The sequence below is a fragment of the Cetorhinus maximus genome, chromosome 3 (assembly GCF_964194155.1).
Source record: "Cetorhinus maximus chromosome 3, sCetMax3.hap1.1, whole genome shotgun sequence".
Classification (NCBI taxonomy): domain Eukaryota; kingdom Metazoa; phylum Chordata; class Chondrichthyes; order Lamniformes; family Cetorhinidae; genus Cetorhinus; species Cetorhinus maximus.
Genome location: NC_135881.1, coordinates 157,857,387 through 157,877,040, shown reverse-complemented (window position 1 = coordinate 157,877,040; position 19,654 = coordinate 157,857,387).

Here is a 19,654-nt window from a genome sequence, read left to right as displayed (position 1 = left end):
GGTTGAGCATAAAGGAAGAAATAATTGGAGTTTGTCAGAAAGGCACAGTGATAATCATGGGGGATTCTAACTTACACGTGGACTGGAAAAGTCAGATGGGCAGAGATAGCCTAGATGAGGAGTACATTTTGAGGAGTGTTTTTGGGATAGTTTCTTGGAACAGCATGTTCTGGAGCAAACCAGACAGCAGGCTATACTAGACCTAGTATTGTGCAATGAGATCAGAGTAATTAATGATCTCATAGTGAAGGCACCCCTAGGTAGCAGCGACCACAATATGATTGAATTTTCATTCAGTTTGAGGGAGAGAGGAGTGGGTCTGAGACTGAGTTTTTAAACTTAAATGAAGGCATGAACGTTGAGCTGACGAAAGTGAATTGGCAAAATTAGGTTAAGAGATAGGTCAATTGAGATGTAGTGGCTAATTTTTAAGGGGATATTACAGAATGCAGAGAATAGATACATTCTAAAAAGTAAGACAAAGTCCAAGGGACGGACACACCATCTGTGATTAACCAGAAAGGTTAAAGATAGTATCAAACTTAAAGAAAAAGCATATAATTGTGCAAAGATAGGTTGAAGGCCAGAAGATTGGACACAATACAGGGAATAGCAAAGGATGACTAAAAGACTAATAAGGAGGGAAAAATTAGAGTATGAGAGAAAGCTAGCTAGAAATATGAAAACAGATAATAAAAGTTATAAATATAAATATTTTAAAAAGAAAAGAGTTAACAAAGTGAGCGTTGGTCCTATAGAAAGTGAGCCTGGAGAATTGATAATGGAAAGCAAGGAGTTGACAGATGAATTGAACAGGTATTTAGCATCAGTTTTCACTGTAGAGGATATAAGTAACATCCCAGAAGAAGGAAATTGAAATAGGGAAAGAAGTCAGGAAAATTACAGTGACCAGAGAAGTGGTACTGAATAAATTGTTGGGCTATGAGCTGACAAGAGCAGGTCCTGATTGACTTCATCCTAAAGTCTTAAAAGAAGTGTCTAGTGAGATAGTTGATGCATTGGTTTTAATTTTCCAAAACTCCCTAGATTTGGGGAAGGTCCCAATAGATTGGAAGCTAGCAAATGTAACTCCATTATTCAAAAAGGGAGGGAGACAGGAAGTAGGAAACTACAGACCAGTTAGCTTAACATCTGTCTTCGGGAAAATGTTAGAAGCAATTATTAAAGAAGTTATAGCAGGGCACTTGGATGAGCACAAGGTCATCAGGCAGAGTTAACATGGTTTTGTGAAAGGGAAATTGTGTTTAACTGACTTGTTGGAATTCTTTGAGGAAGCAACATGTGCTGTGGATAAAGGGGAACCGGTGGATGTACTGTACTTAGATTTCCAGAACGCATTTGATAAAGTGTCACATCAAAGGTTGTGGCGGAAAATAAAAGCTCATGGTATAGGGGGTAATATAATATAATTAATATAATTACATGGATAAAAGATTGGCTAGGGATTGAAGGGATAGTTGCCAAATTTGCTGATGATACAAAGATAGGTAGGAAAGTAAGTTGTGAAAAGCTCATAAGGAGGCTGCAAACAGATATAGGTAGGTTAAGTGAGTGGGCAAAGATCTAGCAGATGGAGTTTAACATGGGAAAATGTGTAATTGTCTATTTTGGCAGGAAGAATAAGGGAGAAGCATATTATCTAAATGGTGAGAGATTGCAGATCTCTGAGGTGCAGAAAGATCTGGGTGTCCTAGCCATGAATCTCAAAAGGCTAATATGCAAGTACAGCAAGTAATTATTAAATAATGTATCCCATGGGATCTCACTTTTCTGACCAGTCTGCCATGTGGGACCTTATCAAATGTCTTACTGAATTCCATGTAGGCAACATCCACTGCAGTGCCCTCATCAATCCTCCCTGTTACTTCCTTAAAAAAATTCTATTATGTTAGTAAGACATGACCTTCCTGTAACAAAACCATGCTGACTATCCCTGATCAATTCATGCCTTTCTAAGTGACAGTTTATCCTGTCTCTCAGAATTGATTCCAATAATCTTCAAAGCATCTGCTATTTCCTCCCTGGCTTCCTTTTACAACCTGGGATACAATCCATCCGGCCCTGGTGATTTATACACCTTAAAGGATGACAGTCCTTCCAGTACTTTCTCTCTCATTATGTTTATTGTACATAATATTTCACACTCTTCCTCTTTAACTAGAGTGTCTGCATCATCCCTCTTCTTAATGAAAGCAGAGACAAAGTACTCATTGAGAAACCTGCCCACATCTTCAGCATCAATGCATAAGTTACCATGTACACCTCTGATAAGCCCTATGCTTTCCTTAATTATCCTCCTGCTCTTAATGTAATGTTAAAACATTGTTCGGTTTTCTTTGATATTACCTGCCAATATTTTTTCATATCCTCTCTCTGCTTTCCTAATTTCCTTTTTTACTTCACCCCTGTACTTTCTATACTCTTCTAGATTTTCTACAATATTAAGCTTTTTGTGATTGTCATAGGCTCTCTTTTTCTGCTTTATCTTGGCCTGTATGCTTCTGGGTAACTAGGAGACTCTAGATTTGGCAGTACCTTCCTTTTTCTTTGTGGGGACATGTCTACACTGTGCCCACAAAATGGGTCCCCCACTGCTACTTAATCCACTTCATTTCCTAAGACTAAATCTAGAATTGCACTTCCTCTTATTGGGCTTGTTATTTGCTGGCTGAAAAAGTTCTCTTGAATGCAGTGTGCCCTTCACAAAGACAGGCAGATGGTATCAAACAGCATGTCCTGGCTGCTGTTTGCAATGGCCAAAGTACAGACCGTACCCAACAATCGCGTGCTTGTAAAACTCAAAACACAGTGTCATGACTCACTGGAGATAGTGCACTTTAGTATCAAGCCCCATTGTTCCCTGAGCCATGATAAATGTGAAAAGTTTGACCAAATCACCAGATTGCCCCATTTCTACCTAACTGTTTAGTTTAGGTTAACAGAATACGAGTGCCAAGTTTGTAAACTTAAGTAAATAACTGTTTATTGAACAAACTTTTGCCCAGTGGCAAAAGAAAGAAATATAAACTGCTAATTTCTAACTCTGTCGCTTAAACTCTACCCCTTCTTAAATCCCTATACACACACATAAAAGACACATAAGACACACAAAAACACAGGGCAGGACTTTGCCCTTGGTGAGGGCAGGCGGGAAGTCGACTACTGCCCGTGATCTGTACTGCACCGCGATTTTACACGAGCGGGCCAATTAAGGCTCTCCCAGTGTGGAATGTGAGCGGCAGCGCTTAGTGCTATCTGTGCAGGTGGGGGAGGAGGGCAAGTGGACCTAGTGCAAACTTGGCGCATGTGCGTGAAAGAGCACTTCAATCTCCCTGAGGCACAGAGCTGCCTCAAGGAGATGAAGCACTGTTAAAAAAAACTAATGAACAAAATAAAAATGTCATAAAACATGTCCCTTCATGTGACTCTGTCACATGAGCAGGAACATGTCTTTAATTCAAGTGTAAAATTTTTATTTTAGTTTTATTTGCTTTAGGAAACCTCTCCCTGCCTGTGGATGAGGTTTCCTAAAAAGTGCAAAGGCCGCTTGGCGTTTTCGCCTGCCCGCCAAAGGTTGGATGGGCAGTGTAAATTTGAATTTAATTACCTTTTTAATGGCCTTAATAGGCCTTTAAATTGTTGGTGGGTGCACTGCAGACTCCGCCACCCACCCGTCGAATGAAATATCGTGGGACTACGCGATGACGTCGGGGCGCTCACCTGACCTCATTGTGCATCATTTTATGCTCGGCCAGGTCGGGCGCGCACATGCCCACCGAGCTCAATATTCTGCCCATGGATTTTGGGGGTGGGTTAAAACAGTTCGATAGCACCAGTTCTGGAATACAGGATTCGATGGGTTGATTTTGATCGTTGTCTTCCAAATTGCTTTCAGTTCTTGTTGATGACATAAGGTGGTCTTCTAGCAATTTCAGTCTGTAGATCATCGGTTGAGTACTTGCCTTTCAATGTCTTTAACATTGATTTTCCCCTTTGCCTTTTGACAGGGGTTTTCAGAGAGAGAGAGAAAGCAGGTTATAGAGATATCAGGAGAAAAAGCCAGCTAGCTATCATTGTGGAATTACTGGAATCTTCCACGCACAGGATAAAGAGATTTTAGGTCTTGTTCCTTTCAGACTATGAGCTATTCTGCTGCACTGTCCTCACACAAAGTCTGGTCACCTGGTCAGGAGCCAATTAAAATATTGTTGCCAGGCAGCTCCCTTGGCCCAGGACTACCTTCCAGCACCATCCTTTGTCTTTCATGGTACTGTCTGTTCCAGGACTGCAACATTGTACACATCTCTCATCCTGTTTAAGTGGACATGTCTTTCAAACTGCAGTCATTGTAATCTTAATCCACAGCCCATAAGAAAATAAAAAGATATATTCTTTACAATAGTCCGCCAGAAATAAAAATATATGTTCTAAGGAATGTCCAACAACAATGCCCATCATTAGATGTGATTCCGTGTTTGGACAACATTTGCTAAGTAATCCTCAGTGTGCTAAGAATTACGCTGACAACCAATTTAAGATTGTCAGTCGGGCTTGCAGTGTGGTGCATTTGCGTGTACTGAAAGCTACGTATATTAATATACAGGGTCCTATTCTTTGCAGACAGAAAGAACATGTACAGACATTGCACCTGTTTCAGCTAAACAAAATAAGTGATAGCCATTCGCAGACTCATTCCTCAGGCAGGGTCAAGCTGCCTGGTTTAAATCTCAAACAATGCTTGACAGTTAACTGTCAGTTACCATCAATTGGTGCATTATCCATGGCAATGCCTCTAACAATCAGTGCCCACTTGCCAGCCAATCTGCACTCTCTTCTCATGCAGTATAAATTGTTGTTTTCTTTTTATATTTGTATTCTTGCGAAGTCTCCTGATGAGTGCAATAAGAAAAGCTTAGACATGTCTCTTTTTTCAGCAATACTCAAGTTCTGTACTCCCAAACAATTATTTGGACATCTATTTAGCAAGGCAGACATTTACGTCCTGTTCTCCCTGGATGAAGCCAGCCAGGCTGCCAAAGCAGTGGGATTTCCAGTGATCTCCGGCTTCTCACTGATGCAGGGCGCCATCAACTGCACGCATGTGGATTGAAGAGCTCTCTGGCAGCAGCCACTACAATTCATCAACAGAAAGTTCAACATACAGCTGATCTGTAACCACCAGAAGCAGATTATGCATGTCTGTGATATACCCTGGGAACTCCCATGAGTCTTACATCTTGAGTCATTCGCAGGTGCCACAGATCTTCAATGGCCCTCAGCGCATCCAGAGTTGGCTCCTTGGTGACAAAGGCTACCCCCAAAGGATGCGGCCAATGACTCCAGTTCGGTGGCCACAGAGTGGTCAGGGGAGAGGTACAATGCAGCTCATTTTGTAACATGCTCCTTGATTGAGCAGCCCATTGGCATGTCGAAGATGTTTTTCAGATGTCTGGACTGATCAGGTGGCACTCTCCAGTACTCTCTCTAGATGGTCTCCCACATCTTGTTGTGCTCTACACAACCTGGCGCTCCAAAAGGGGATGACTTGCCAGACGGAGAGGTGGAGGAGCTGTATGTCTCCTCCAATGGAGAGGACGTCAAAAGGGCTGAGCTAGATGAGGGTGAGGAAGTTGAGTCTCTGGAGGATGAGGCCACAGCATGGGCCAGAGGTGGCAGATATTCCCATGAGATCATTGTAGCCACAAGTTTTCAAAATGATGATGATGATGATTAGCTCATAGGTGCCTCCTTCACCTGTGCCCTCCATGCAGGCTTGACATTAACACCTTCCTTCCTATCTTCAGCATCTCAATGAAGGACATCAATCTCTGACTGAGTAGGTACAATCTTGCATGATGATGGCTTCATCTTTGGAATGTTAGGCAGCCTTTGGAGCATGTGGCCATTCTGTGATGGGATAATAACTTCTCCAGCATGCACTATGAGCAGAGTAGACATGGTGAGGTCTCCTCCAGCTTCTCGCCAACATTTCACTGCATATGGCAGGCTTCAAGAGGCAGGAGCAGCACTGAAAACCTCAGTGCACTCGTGGCAGTATGCCTGGAGTGTTGCAAGCCACTTCAAGGTGGACAATGAGCATTCACTGGTTCTCGCATTGATGTCTGAGGTCTGATCTGAATCTGGACTATGGCATCTCTCCACAGGCAATCCCCATGCAAGATTAGTGTTGTGGCCTCATCATCATACCTAGTCCCCAGCATGAGATCGTTCTTTAGGATGCGGTGATCTGTCACTCTTGGTCATGGGTGCGAGCCTGTGAGTCAGATAAACTCTCTGTGCACAGAGAGAGCTTCAACAGCACCATCATCTGATCATTGACAAACACTCATGACCCAGCCTTCATCTGAAGTATCCCAAGTTCCCATCCAGCCTTGCCTTGGCATCTGCAGGCTGGAAAATGGCAACACTGCTGAGGTGCAACACCTTTAAGAGAATGTGAGCAGATTTACCATGTGACTGTATTACCCAATTGCTCTGTAGCAGGGGCTACATTGTTAATCAGTAGTTTTAAAAAGGGGTCACCTGTTACACTTGTATGACATTGGTTCGAGAAGCACACGTGTTTGTGCCCTGTTGCTTATATGAATAAATAGCATGTGTTTCACCTCACAACAGTCTCTTCACCCACATTGTTTAGTTTACTAACGAACCCCTCAGTAGATAGGTCTGCAACTGTGTTCGCTGAGCAGAGCGAACCTATAGTAACAACATAACAACTGTACTTAGGTATTAATTACTTATCTATTTAAAAATAAAGAGCACACATCAGACGTAGTGGAGTTTTGTTCTGATTCGATTTGAGGCCTCCACATTTTCATTCCAGAAGTTCTCAGATATCAACATGGAAACAAGGCACACTGATGGCTTTGGAATGATCAGATAACCATGTCGATTGCCCATTGGAGATCTGGCTCAGTGATTATGTCAAGCCACACCTGCCAGACCTTCAGGTCCAGAGCGACATCCTCCCATTTAATAGTCTGGCATTTGGGGCCTTGACACACAACTCTAATTTCGCATAGCTGTTGCCCTCCAGCATGCATTTCAGGAGTCACCAAGTGCTCGCAAGGTCCATAGCTCTGCATCATGCAGGTAGAGAATGGGAACTACCATAGCGGTTATGCCTGGCTGTAGATGTGGAAACAACATAACACTGCAGGCTGCCATGAGCGCCTAAGACCCCCAACTACTAGTGGAACTGTAAGCCAGATTCAAGCCAGATAGGCATTACATGGAGGTCATTGAAAGATGCACCAAATGAGATTGACTCCGATGTGGATCACCATTTAAAGCTATAAGATCCTCATTGAGCAGCACAGAAGCATCAGGAGAATAAGCCAGACACAAAATCTATAATCATGAGGCCGCATGATATGATCCTCTGATGCAAGTCTCAGATGTGCATTGCCCATCCACCATGTTGGTAGAGCAAGAGGCTTTGCTTATGTCACTACTGTGGACAGAAAGACGACTCACTGTACTGAGATTGGATGAGACACCATAGACCTGAAGCACATGATGTGAGATAAGTGAGGAGGGCGGTCACCGGTTACACATGTATGACCTTGGTGAATTGCATCAGATAGAAGAGCCATTCGCTAGATGAGAATTTCAGAGAAAGAAAATATATTTACAGATTTGCTAAGTATCTACAGCGAGTGAACACCCATGCCACCCTTTGTGCTCTCAAAAATTCTTCATTTTTCTAATCCTGCTGTCACATCTACGTGCATACCCGACATCGCAGCAGAGGTGGAGGCAGCCTCCTGACCGCTACGCCATGTTGTCTATGATGACCTTGGCAGGCATTCTCTGGAGGGCCCCAGCCTGCATTTGGCCTTCTGCTGTGGTGCAGGTGCACCCTCCTCGGCCTGAGGAGCTGGAGTTGCTGGGGTCACAGGCAAAGGGCATTTGGAGCTCATCATTGGACTCGGACTTGCCAGGAGCCTAACCTCCAGCAGTCCTGTCTTGGCTGTCACTGCCTTCACCTGCTGTAGATCTGAATCAGGTGACCCTGAGACTGCTCTAAAACTAGGTCCCACCGGGGTGTGTGTCCCTGCACTAGTGGAGGGTGCGGGTGAGCGCAGTAATGGCTCTCCACCTAGTGGGTCCTCAGGATCCTCATCCAAGTTGGTTTGGGAGCTGGGGCTGATGGCCTTGCTGGCAATCTGCCTCCTCCTTTTCTTGCTGGTACCTGTTACAGAGAGAAGAGGAGTGATTGGCTGGATAGTCACCTACATTAAAGAGCACTCACAGTTTTGACGGGTGGGCAAAGAGTTGTGGATGGGGCTTCACTGGCTTGTTGGGGGATGCCGATCTCTCCTTCGGTGAAGGCATGGTCCCTGTCCTCACTGGTCAGCTCCTCAAACTGCCTGCTCCTCAAAGTGGCCTAAGTTCTAGCAACCAACCTCTGGTCTGGGATTGCCCCCTGTGGTTGTGAGCAATCTTTTCCTGCCTAAAGGCAGATGGACAGACTGTGAGCAGGATGGATGGCAAAGCAGATGACATGCACGCTTGCCTTCTGTGTGTGCTGAGTGGACATATGTAAGGGCTGAAGACACGACTTGTGCAGAATGTGAGAAGTGATGAGGATGTAAAAGTGTGTGTGTGAGAGAATCAGTGATTTTGCCCCTTTTGCTGGTAGGGCCTGAGATCCCTGTGGACTGTAACACTGAAAATGCCCGATGGCCTTGTGAGAGTGTGAGCTGAGAGTGAGGAGAAGCTCGATTTACCCTGGCGGAGCAGATGAAATCATTCATCCTTTTCCTGCACTGGTTTGTGGCCCTCTTCTGAAGAGTGTTGGCGCTGACTGCACTGGCAACCTGCTTCCAAGCCTTGGCAGTGAGGTTGGTGGGCCTCTGGCTTCGATCATGGGGGGAAAAGTATCTTCCGATGGTCCTCGACTGCCTGGAGGAGTGCCACTAGTGCCCTACCACTGAACTGCGAAGCTGCAGGTTCTGGGGACCATCCCTGTGCTTGCTACGACATGTCCTAGGCTGCAGAGAGTGAATATGTGCACGGGTGCTGTTTAAAAACGGCGCCTGGAAATATGAGCTCATGAGGCAATGGTGGGGTGGACGAATCCCGGCCCGCCCCACCACGAGATACAATGTGCATGATGTTCATGTATTTATAATGAGTTGAAAAGCAGATGATCTAACAAGGAAACCTGCCACAACGGCTAATGAGAAACGCCTTTCCCGCCCGCCACCACACAGTCTCTGGAGGGGAAAATTCTGCCCAAAGAGAGGGAAACAAAGATGAACTTATGAGAAAAAGAGAGATAAAGGTGACTGAAATATAAGTTGTAAAGAAAATTATTTTTTTTTAAAATCCCCAACAGTGGTTGAAGCCTGAGGGAATGAAACTCCACAGTAAATTTTCAGTACTAGAGACATTGTTTGGCGGTAATTAACACTTACCGCACCATTAAAAATTCACTTACAGTCTAATTGACAAGGCCAAACTTTTTCTGGCATATTTAGTAGGCATCTACTGGGTAATTAATGCAACTTCATATCCTTCATGTATCTGAATGTCAAGTCACTCAGCGAAATACTTTTATAATAAAGCTTCTGGAGGAGCATGGCAATTCAGATGGCAACTTCCTGATTGCTTTGTTTAACTGTTTGCACAGAGCCAGAGGTTGCTATCCAATCTATTCATAATAACAATGAACACTAGTGGCCTGTTAATTTGATGCAAAATCTGGGCTGATATTTGTCACTATCAAAATATGAGAATAAATCAGAAATCTGATTCAGATTGAAATGTTGCATTTTTAACAATGTCAGAGACTGCAGTATGAAAAGATAAGGTACATTCAGCACTGTAACAATTTTGTAAATTTCTTCAACATCCAACTTTGCAATCTATCAAACGTTGTTTTTTGACGCATATCATTCTTGAGGCTCTTTTTCCTGTTGCAGATAAAAATGCGAAGATAATTTACAGCCAGGCAAGATAAATTGCTTAAGGAGACTTTTGATATTTTACAGACTGAGGGCATTCAGACAGACTTGTAAATTGATATTTATTTAGTTTATTTGGCTTAACAGGTTAATCGCTTGTCTTGGTGGACTTTGAAAAAATAAATGTTATAATTGCTATAACTGTTTAAATTTTCACTTCGGGTTTCTTCATTGAACAATCAGTTGCTTTACTTTGAGCTTGACATTTTTCTGCTGTCCTCTTCCTCCAAAATAGAAAATGAATTCCAATATAGAAGTGATATATTTAATATGATACATGACAGATAGAAAAAAAACTTTAGTTTTATCTGTTTTATTGAACCATGCAAGTTTCTAATTTACCAAAGATTAGAGTAACTGGCATCTACATAGGCACAATGGGGCAACTGGCCTCCTGTTTTGCAATTTCTATTAGAGTCCATATAATATCCAATGTTAAAATAAAATGATGCAGATATGTATTTTATATGGCAGGAAATGTGCCCATTTAATGAATATATCAAATCAAATTGTCAGAGCACTCCTTAACAGTGAGAAACAGCCTCTATAAAGAGTTAAGTGCAAATTTCAAAGACAGTTCAGCTCACAATTTGTCAGAGGCTTTTCACTTTGTGGAACTGCACCTTATCTCTGTAAACCATCTACAGTGGATAAATTACAAAACATGGATTGTTTGACTTGTTTTATCTTTACCTCAGTGCTGTTGAAAGGAATCAGCTAATCGTTCAATCTGCCTTCACAGCAGATTTCCTATATTTTCAATATAGCAGTAATAGGATCTATTTTCAAATGTCTGCACTACCTCGTTCATACCACTATCTTGACTTCTTTCAGAGATGCAAGGCCACAGGTTTCTGATGCTTCTTTTTCCAAAGCTGATGACTGTTTTTTTTTGAGTAATTGCACTTGTAGATGATCAAATTAAAAACAGCAAGCAGGTTGGAATCTGCAGCAAAGCAGCTGGCAGCTAGCAGATTGCTTATCAACAAAAATATCCTGGCTAGAAGATCACTATCAAAGTGAGTGAGCAACAACTGAAGCAGTGGCTGGACCAGCAGCTTCATGCTTATTTAAAAGATATATATACTACATTTTTGGCTGGAGTTTAATGGCTGATAAGGATTCTCACGAAAAGGTGTCTTCTTTAAACCTTATCTATAGAAGTCATCAAAGCATATTGGGTCACATAATAGACCTTTTAATTGAAAGCCCAAACCCTGAATTAACAGGAGTCATTTAAAAGCAACTGTAGCTAGAACCCTTAGCATGAAGTGAAAATCAGACATGGAGAGAAGAGAGTAAAACTTGATTAGTTGATTTGTATAAAGAGTTAGAAGATCATGAAAAAATATAGTTTAGTGCAAAGAAACACATATAAATACACACACCAAGACATGCTTATATAAACTTATACATGTCAACACACATACATGTACACACCTATACACATAAGCACGCATACATAAACAGATAAACATCAGCCCACATGTACATAAACATGCACAAATCAACACACACATAAACCTACATACACCAGTTTCTTCAAGACATTGACGTCCTTGGGGAACTTGCTCATTTAGGCCCTCCATGCTTCTTAGTAAGGCGAAGTTGTGCAGCATGCTGTGGCTCTGGCTGGACTATATTTAATGATGGCCCCAGATCCATCTTGACACCTGAAACATGGGGCAGAATTTTCCCGTTGTTGTGTGAGGGTGGGCCCTGCACGTCCGTGGGTAAAATGACGCGTGGTGACAGTAGGCAAGCGTCCCGACATCACTATGCGCCATCGCGATATTTTGCTGGGCGGGCGCATGATGATGTCCGATGCGCGCCCGCCATTAATTAATGGGCCACTTAAGGCCCTTGAGCGTTCAATCGACTTCGATTTTTCAGCGCCCGTGCAATCTTCAGGTCAGCGCACGGGCGCAACTGGCAGGCCGGTAGGACACATTTGTATTAACCTCATCCAGGGGCGGGATAAGAGGGCTCACTGGGGTCATGAGTGCGCACTGTCAAGTATTTATTTTTGAAAGTTTTTCAAACTTGCCTGTGTGATCTGCAGTACTTCAAAACACATACCAGCTGCTTTTTCTGCACTCTTAACCTTCAGGTCAGCACTCTGCAGTGAGGAATCTTTTCTGGGCCAGCAGGTTTCAGGAAGCCTTCCCTTAGCCTGGGAATGGGAGCTGAACTGTCCACTGGAGGCAGCTCCTCTGAGGAAGAAGGGAGGGCTAGAAGGGGGAGGAGGTCAGGAATGCACATTCAGCCTCCAGGGGAGCCACCTTTGGGAGGACAGGCGCAGGCACAAGGGAAGCAGGGCCAACAGGAAGTCCAAGGTGGAAGGGGCCGCAGATGATGCCACTATCCTGCCGCCAGGTTATACAGGTGATGAAGCAGCTACCTCAACATGTCTGAGGTGCAGTGCCGAAGGAGGCTCCTTCTCTCGAGGGACACAGTCAATTATATCTGTCAGGTAATTGAGCCTGAGATCTCCCCTAACTGTATGGGTGGGGTGTGGGACACCCCATGCCAGTGGCTCTAAAGGTCACAGCTGCCCCCAACTTCTATGCCTCTGGTTCCTTCCAGGGCTTGATGGGTGATCTTTGCGGTGTCTCCCAATCAGCTGTCCACACTTGTGTCAAGTAGGTTACAGATGCTCTGTTCAGGCGTGCATTGACCTTCATCCACTTCCGCTGGGACCAGGCAAGCCAGACACAGCGAGCCAGAGGCTTTGCAGCGATTGCTGACTTCCCCCGCGTCCAGGGTGCAATAGACTGCACACATGTGGCCATCATGGCGCCAGCCAGTGAGCCCGGTCCCTTAGTCAACAGGAAGGGCTTCCACTCCATGAACGTGCAGATAGTGTGTGATCACATGCTGCAGATTCTGCAAGTCGGTGCAAGGCACCCAGGCAGCTCCCACGACACCTACATCCTCAGACACTCCCAGGTGCCGGGGCTCTTCAGTTCTCCAGCCCGGCTTGATGGATGGCTGCTGGGTGACAAGGGCTATCCCCTCAGAAGGTGGCTCATGATGCCTCTCTGCCATCCAAGAACAGAAGCTGAGCAGCAGTACAGTAGGAGCCACGCCTCCACAAGGGCTGTGGTGGAGAGAGCCATTGGTCTTCTCAAGATGTGCTTCCGATGCCTGGACCGCTCAGGGGGCGCACTCCAGTACCCCCCAGATCATGTCTCGGTGATAATAGTTGCATACTGCGCTCTCCACAATCTTGCGCTGGAAAGGGGGGATGCAATTGATGATGAAGGCGTCGACGCAGTGGCTGCAGCTGCACACGATGAGTCCAACAGTGAGTCCGAGGATGAGCGTGCACAAGGAAATGCTGAGGGGGTAGACATTGACCTGGGCATACTCCAGGGAGGCAGGGACACCCGGGAGGCTTTAATCCAACGGACCTTCAGCTAGCACACCACTGATGGTCCACCAGGACAAGCCTGGGCTGTTGGCTCGATACCTGACACCTAAGTGCAAAATCTGCCAGGTTAGCAACAGTAACTAAGGGCCTTGTTAATAAAGCTGAATGTCCAACAAATCACTCATTACAGTTTTGGAAACCATACACATGCAGAAGTAAAGAAGCACCCTCAGCCATGGTGACATATCTGAATTTAATGTGTCAAGCAAAGCAACTTATTACAAAAAAAAGACAATAGTGTTACAAATCAAATAAAATCATAAGGGCCTTGGGCCAAAATCTTGGGCCACCGCAAAAGTACCAGTGAAAAACCCGTGGTGTGCCTAAGGTGCCTTAAGCTTTTGTTTCCTGGTGCTACGTCTTGGTGCTGCCCCATCGCTCAGAGTGGCATTTGAGACTGCTTGCTGACTCTGCTGTCCTGTTGGCCTTGATGACCTTGGCGGTCGTCCTCTGGTCTGTGGAGCCTGTGCTGGCCCTGCCTGGGAGGGAGTTGCCAGTTGCACAGCTGGCATTTCCCAGTTGTCGCAGCTTCACTGGATGAAACTGTCAATGGGAGAGGGGCGGAGGAGCTGCCGCCCTCATCCAGAGCGCCCTGAGAGGAACTTGCAGGGACGACAGGCAGCTGCTGCGCTGATGTGATGTCGCTTCGGACCTCCCTGCTCACTGTGGATGGATGGGAACCGAGCTGGGAAACTTGACCCCCACACCATCTCCCACATTGACACTGACCATCTGAGGTCAATGCCGATGTGAGGGCTTGCTGGTCTGAGCGCATCCCCAGGAAGCCCTGGCGGGTCTCCTGGAGGAGCCTCTCCATGAGAGTTGCCACTCCCTCCATGGAGGATGCATGGCGCTCAGACATGTGGCTCATTGCTTCGGCGAGCATCCGCGTAGACTCCTCCACCACGGAGACCAAGCCAAGCGTAGCCTCGTGTATCGCCCCCAGATGCTCCCGCACACCCGGCCACATTTCCTGCACCTGCTGTGTTGCGGACAACTCCAGAAGCACATCATCAGGCACCAACTGAGCGTGTGCCTGGTCTCCTGCAGTCCCTCGACTGCCAGCACCGTGGGCACTCTCTGTCTCTGCCAGCTCCTCTAGCAACTGTGAAGTGCCCTCACTGCTGTGCACAGGGACACTAGCCATTGTTTGAATTCCCACTGAGGTGCTAATATCTGCGCTGATGCCTGCCTTGCAGAAATGGTGTGACGCTGGTGAGACTTCAGGCACCTCAGGTGTGAGAGGGGGCCTCTGCTGCTCCTCCTACCAGCCCTGTTCCAATGATGCTGAAAGGAAGAACAAGGGCAGCAGATCACTTAGTGTGGAGATAATGACAAAGTCCATCCCTGTCCCCCGGATCATTATGCGCTCATCCTTCCATAACCAAGCCATGTTGCAAAATTAAATAATTTGACATTCAGCAGTGCTATGGCTGTTGGGAGGACAATGCTGACCCTACCGTTGGGCATAAATGTCTGGTTGTGGCACCCTAGCCTCACCGACACCAGTGGACCTGGGTGCATGGCGCCTCTCCAGATCCAGGGCCTCCTGCTCAAAACGGCTTAGAATGGCGATCTGCACCTGGCCGCCGCCAGTCCTCTCATGCTCTGTCATGTTATGAGCATTCTTCTCCTGAAAATGAGAGAAGAGCATTGATTAGTGCAAATTGCACATGGACTCTGTTTGCACACAGCCCACCCCAACCAGAGTGGGACATATCAGGGCACCAGTGCCTCCTCTCCCCGCTGCTGCCGAGCACTCACACAAAGATGCTTGGCCTGCTCCCCACCCCTCACCCCCACTCTGGACACATGCTGCCTACGTCACATTAGGCACCACACGATATATCCTTCCATAGCAAGGAGATACAAGCATGTGGAGTGCAGAGAGCAGCAGATGGTTCATTGTTACACCACCTTGAAGCTCCCCTCCCACCATCTCATCACCCTGACTAGGATATGTCCTGGAATTCCAACACAGCGCAGCTCCCCCAGGTTGCTCCCACACCAGTCATATGGGACTCAGTGTAACACATACTGCGGGGGCAAAACACATCTCTTCATCACCTTCTCAGGCTGACCTCAGCATGGGCAATATTTGCTTGCCCACCCAGCAAAGGACAAATGCTGTCAATGATTCAATGCAGTCATGACACTCGGACTTGCGGGTGGGGGTTGGGGGGGGTGGGGGGGGGCAGCAGACCTGCTGGGATAAATGCCCAATGCCAACATGGTATTCACCATGCAACGACACTGGATCCAGGTGCGCTGCACCACGTCGTGGGAACGCACCACCTCTGCCACCTCTTCCCAGGCACATTTCGTCATGTAGGGGGGCCTCCTCCTCCCATCCTGGGGGACCAGCACCTCCCGCCTTGCTGTCACCTCCTTGAGGAGGTCAGCAAGGCAGTCATTGAAAAAATGAGGGGCACACTGGCCCCCCGCCCTACCCTCCAGCTGGCCTATCCCGCTGCCCTACCCTCCGGCCTGGCCTGTCCCGCTGCCCTACCCCCCAGACTGGCCTGTCCCGCTGCCCTACCCTCCGGATTGGCCTGCTCACCTTGCACTTGCCATTGTGAGCAGCCTAGAAAAGGCTGCCAAGCCTTCATTTAAACAGGCTGCAGGGTTGCCATTGATCCCGGCGGTCTGTGCACGTCTGCCGCCGCCTGCCCTTAATGCCTTAATTGGCCCGCCCGCATAAAATGGTGGCGTGGACCTGATCATGGACGGCAATCGGGTCTGAGCCCGTCTGCTCTCACTCCGCTCCCCACGCCAACCGGAAAATTCAGGCCATGGTTTCAACATACCAATAGAATAGCTGCTAACAATTTGCTTTTCGCACAATTGTCAGCTTTTCAGCTTCTATTCATGGCATTCTTGTGAGAAGTGAGGAAACCATTAATTTAGCAAACAATGAAAGCCTGGTGAGAGTGTGCTTGACGAATTGTATAAAAGCAGGATCAAAGGGCATGGTGTTTTTTGGATTACTGCAGTGGACTCATTAGGAGCATCAAACACTTTAGCTAATTTTGCAGCCAGCTCCACCAGGGAATTCCTTCACTCTTAATGTTGGCAATGTGGAAGGGATGTTCAACTGGACAGGTGCCATCAGCCATAAGAGTGTCAGCTGATCCTAACCCCAGTTTGTTGAAAGTGTGAATAAAGCAGAGATTTCACATGCCTCTTTCCTGGATTGATGGGCTGTAGAGGATGTCTACAGTAGAGGCCTTGTGGTTGTCAGGTCCAGAGGTGAGGAGCTGTCAAGGAAACAGGTAGGATTGCCTGGTGTTTTTAAGGCACTGATGGGGTTTGTGGAAAGCCATTTCCGACCATTTTGGTGGCTTCCTTGCTGAGTGACGGTCTTAAATTTAAATTGTAATTGGTGCTGGATCAATTATTAATTTTAAAGCTGAGATTGATAGCTTTTTATTAACCAAAGATATTCAGGGATATGGGGCCCAGGTGAGGTCACAGGTCTGCCATTGTCTGGAGGAGCAGGCTCAGGGGGCTGAATGGCCACCTCCGGTTTCTGTATTCCTTCTTTTAGACTTTGCAGCAGGGGTAATGGTCGGAGGTGACAACCCTGGCTAATCCCACAATAAAACAGCACAGGGGGCGATTCAGCCCATTGTGTCAGGGCCAGCAGGGCAGAGGCTGCATCACGTGGTTTATTGTGGCTGCAGTGAGAGGCAACAGCCTCAAGGGGTGTCAGAAACACCATGGGGGCGGGGCTGAGGAGAGAGGGGGGTGGGGAAGGGGGAGGGGTGGTTAGAGAGGAGGGGGACAGGGGTGAGGGAGGGTGGGGAATCGACCTTTTTAGCATGGGTTAATGCTTTAGTAAGTAATAAACAGCCTATCATTGGTTACACCATTGTGGCCAGTCAAGGACACAGCTGATTCAGTGTCATGTTCATGCCAATTAATTTTTTGTATTACAAAGAACATTTTTACGGCCATGTCAGCGAAAGGTTTGGTGCATCTCATGTAGACATTGGGAATATTATGGCAGAGTAACACAACGTCTGTGTGATGTGTTCATACTATCAGATTCAATTATGTGTCTGAGGGTCCTTTAATGAAGAAAATATCTGAAGAACTAATAAATCAGGATCTCTCCCTTGGTCTGTTCAAGCTCATAATGAAGGAAACAATTTAGATGAAACAAACCTCTGCCGGTTCAATGGTGGGGAGCCACCACAGAAGGGCTTTGTGAAACGACCATGCCCAGTTTATTGGTGCATTCATGAAGAATGTTCCCTATTAAGGTCACAGTATTTCATACGGTAGACAACAGCCGCTAGGATTTAATTTCACAGAAAAACAAACTGAATTGTGAAATATGATCTCGAAACACTAATAGAAAATCATGAAATCAAATTTAATAACAAAATTTAATTTATGCAATCAATTTGGAACATTGACCTTTATTCTAGGCTGTGTATGTTAGTTTGTTTTGGAAGCTTAATGCAATGGTATACTTTACTATTACTTTGGTGCATGAGTGAACCCGAAATTACCAGTGACCAGCTCGTGCCTTGGCAATCTGTACAAGTGTTATCAGCCAACTTTGATTGCACTGAAGGCACCCAGAGATTTGCCATTCTGGATGAAAAAATCTTGGCACAGTGGAAAGTTTTAGAAAGAAGATCCTAGAGAAGGAAGCTTTCACTTCATTGATTCAACCCTTTGGGTCAGTGAATAGACCATTTTCCTGTTGACATGGAATCTTGTAGCATAGAAAGAGATCATTTGGCCATTCATATCAGTTTTGATTCTCAAAGAATTATCAAATTGGTTCCACCTACCCTGCTCTTTTCCCATGGCCCTGCAATTTTCCCCCCTCCAAGGATTTTTCCAATTTTCTTTTGAAAATTATTGTTGAATTTGCTTCTAGATCATGGTAACTTTACTGTAGAAAAGAAAATTCTTTTCATGTCACCTCTGGCTCTTTTGCAGCATTGGGTAGCATTGATCCAAAGATATATGTCACATGGTCTAATCTATTAATCCTTCAACCTTCCTGAATCTGCCCACTCTGTGGAATTGTAGTTATTCATTATTATTCTCCAAGGGGAACAGTACAGCTGCACACAGCTGTTTAGCGAAAGCTACTGATGTCTCCAGTAACAAAAAAGTTAAGGGCAGTTGTGAGTTAAACACCCAATAGCAGTGTTCCTAACTTTGGTGGAGCAATGTATAGTCCCAGGTGTAGCATATTTTTTAGAAAACATTATTCCTTTGTGAGATATGAATGGTTTTGGCAATGCCAGCATTTATGTCCTATCCCTAATTGAGAACGTAATACTGAGCCACTTTCTTGAACCTCTGCAGTCCATGTGGTGAAGGTGCTCCCACAATTCTGTTAGGCAGGGAGATTAAGGGTTTTGGTCCAGCTCAACAAACAGCAATGCATTTCAAAGTCAGAATAGTGTGTGACTTGGGGAAGAACTTGGAAGTGATGGCATTATCATGTGCCTAATGCCTGCTTGTCCTTCTAGGTGGTAGTGGTGTGGATTTTGGAGGTGTGCAAGAAGCCATGGTGAGTTGCTGCAGGTACATTTTGTAGATGGTACACAGTGGAGTCATATTGTGTCGGTGGTGGAGGAATGAATAATTAAGATGGAGGACGGATTCAATCAAGCAGGATGCTTTTGTCCTGGTAGGGGTTGAGTTTCTGGAGTGTTGTTGGAACTTTTTTCATCCATGGACGATGTTCCAACATACTTCTGACAAGTGCCTTATTGTAATGAAAGGCTTTGTGGAAGCAGGAAGTAAGTCACTTGCTGCAGAATATCCAGCTTCTGACCTGCTCGTTTATGTTGTTAGTCCAGTTATATATCTGGTCAATGCTGATCCACAATGGTAAAGCCATTGAATGTCAAGGGGAGTTGGTTAGAATCTTTCTTATTGGAGATGGTCAATGCCTGGCATTTGTGTGGTACAAATGTTGCTGGCCACTTATCAGCCCAAATTTGGATATTGCCCAGGCCTTGCTGCAAGTGGGCATTGACTGCTTCATTATCTGAGGAATTGTTGAATGGAACTGTAATAGCTTCCTTTAGAAATGACAGAAAATATTGTTCCTCAGACAGATTTGTACATACTGTCTGGCAGGTGAGTGCAGTCCGATGCCCAGGTTGGCATCTCTCTGATGCTGTTCTTTGCAATGTACATTGTCTGCAAAATGGGAGCCGAACTGAAAATTTGC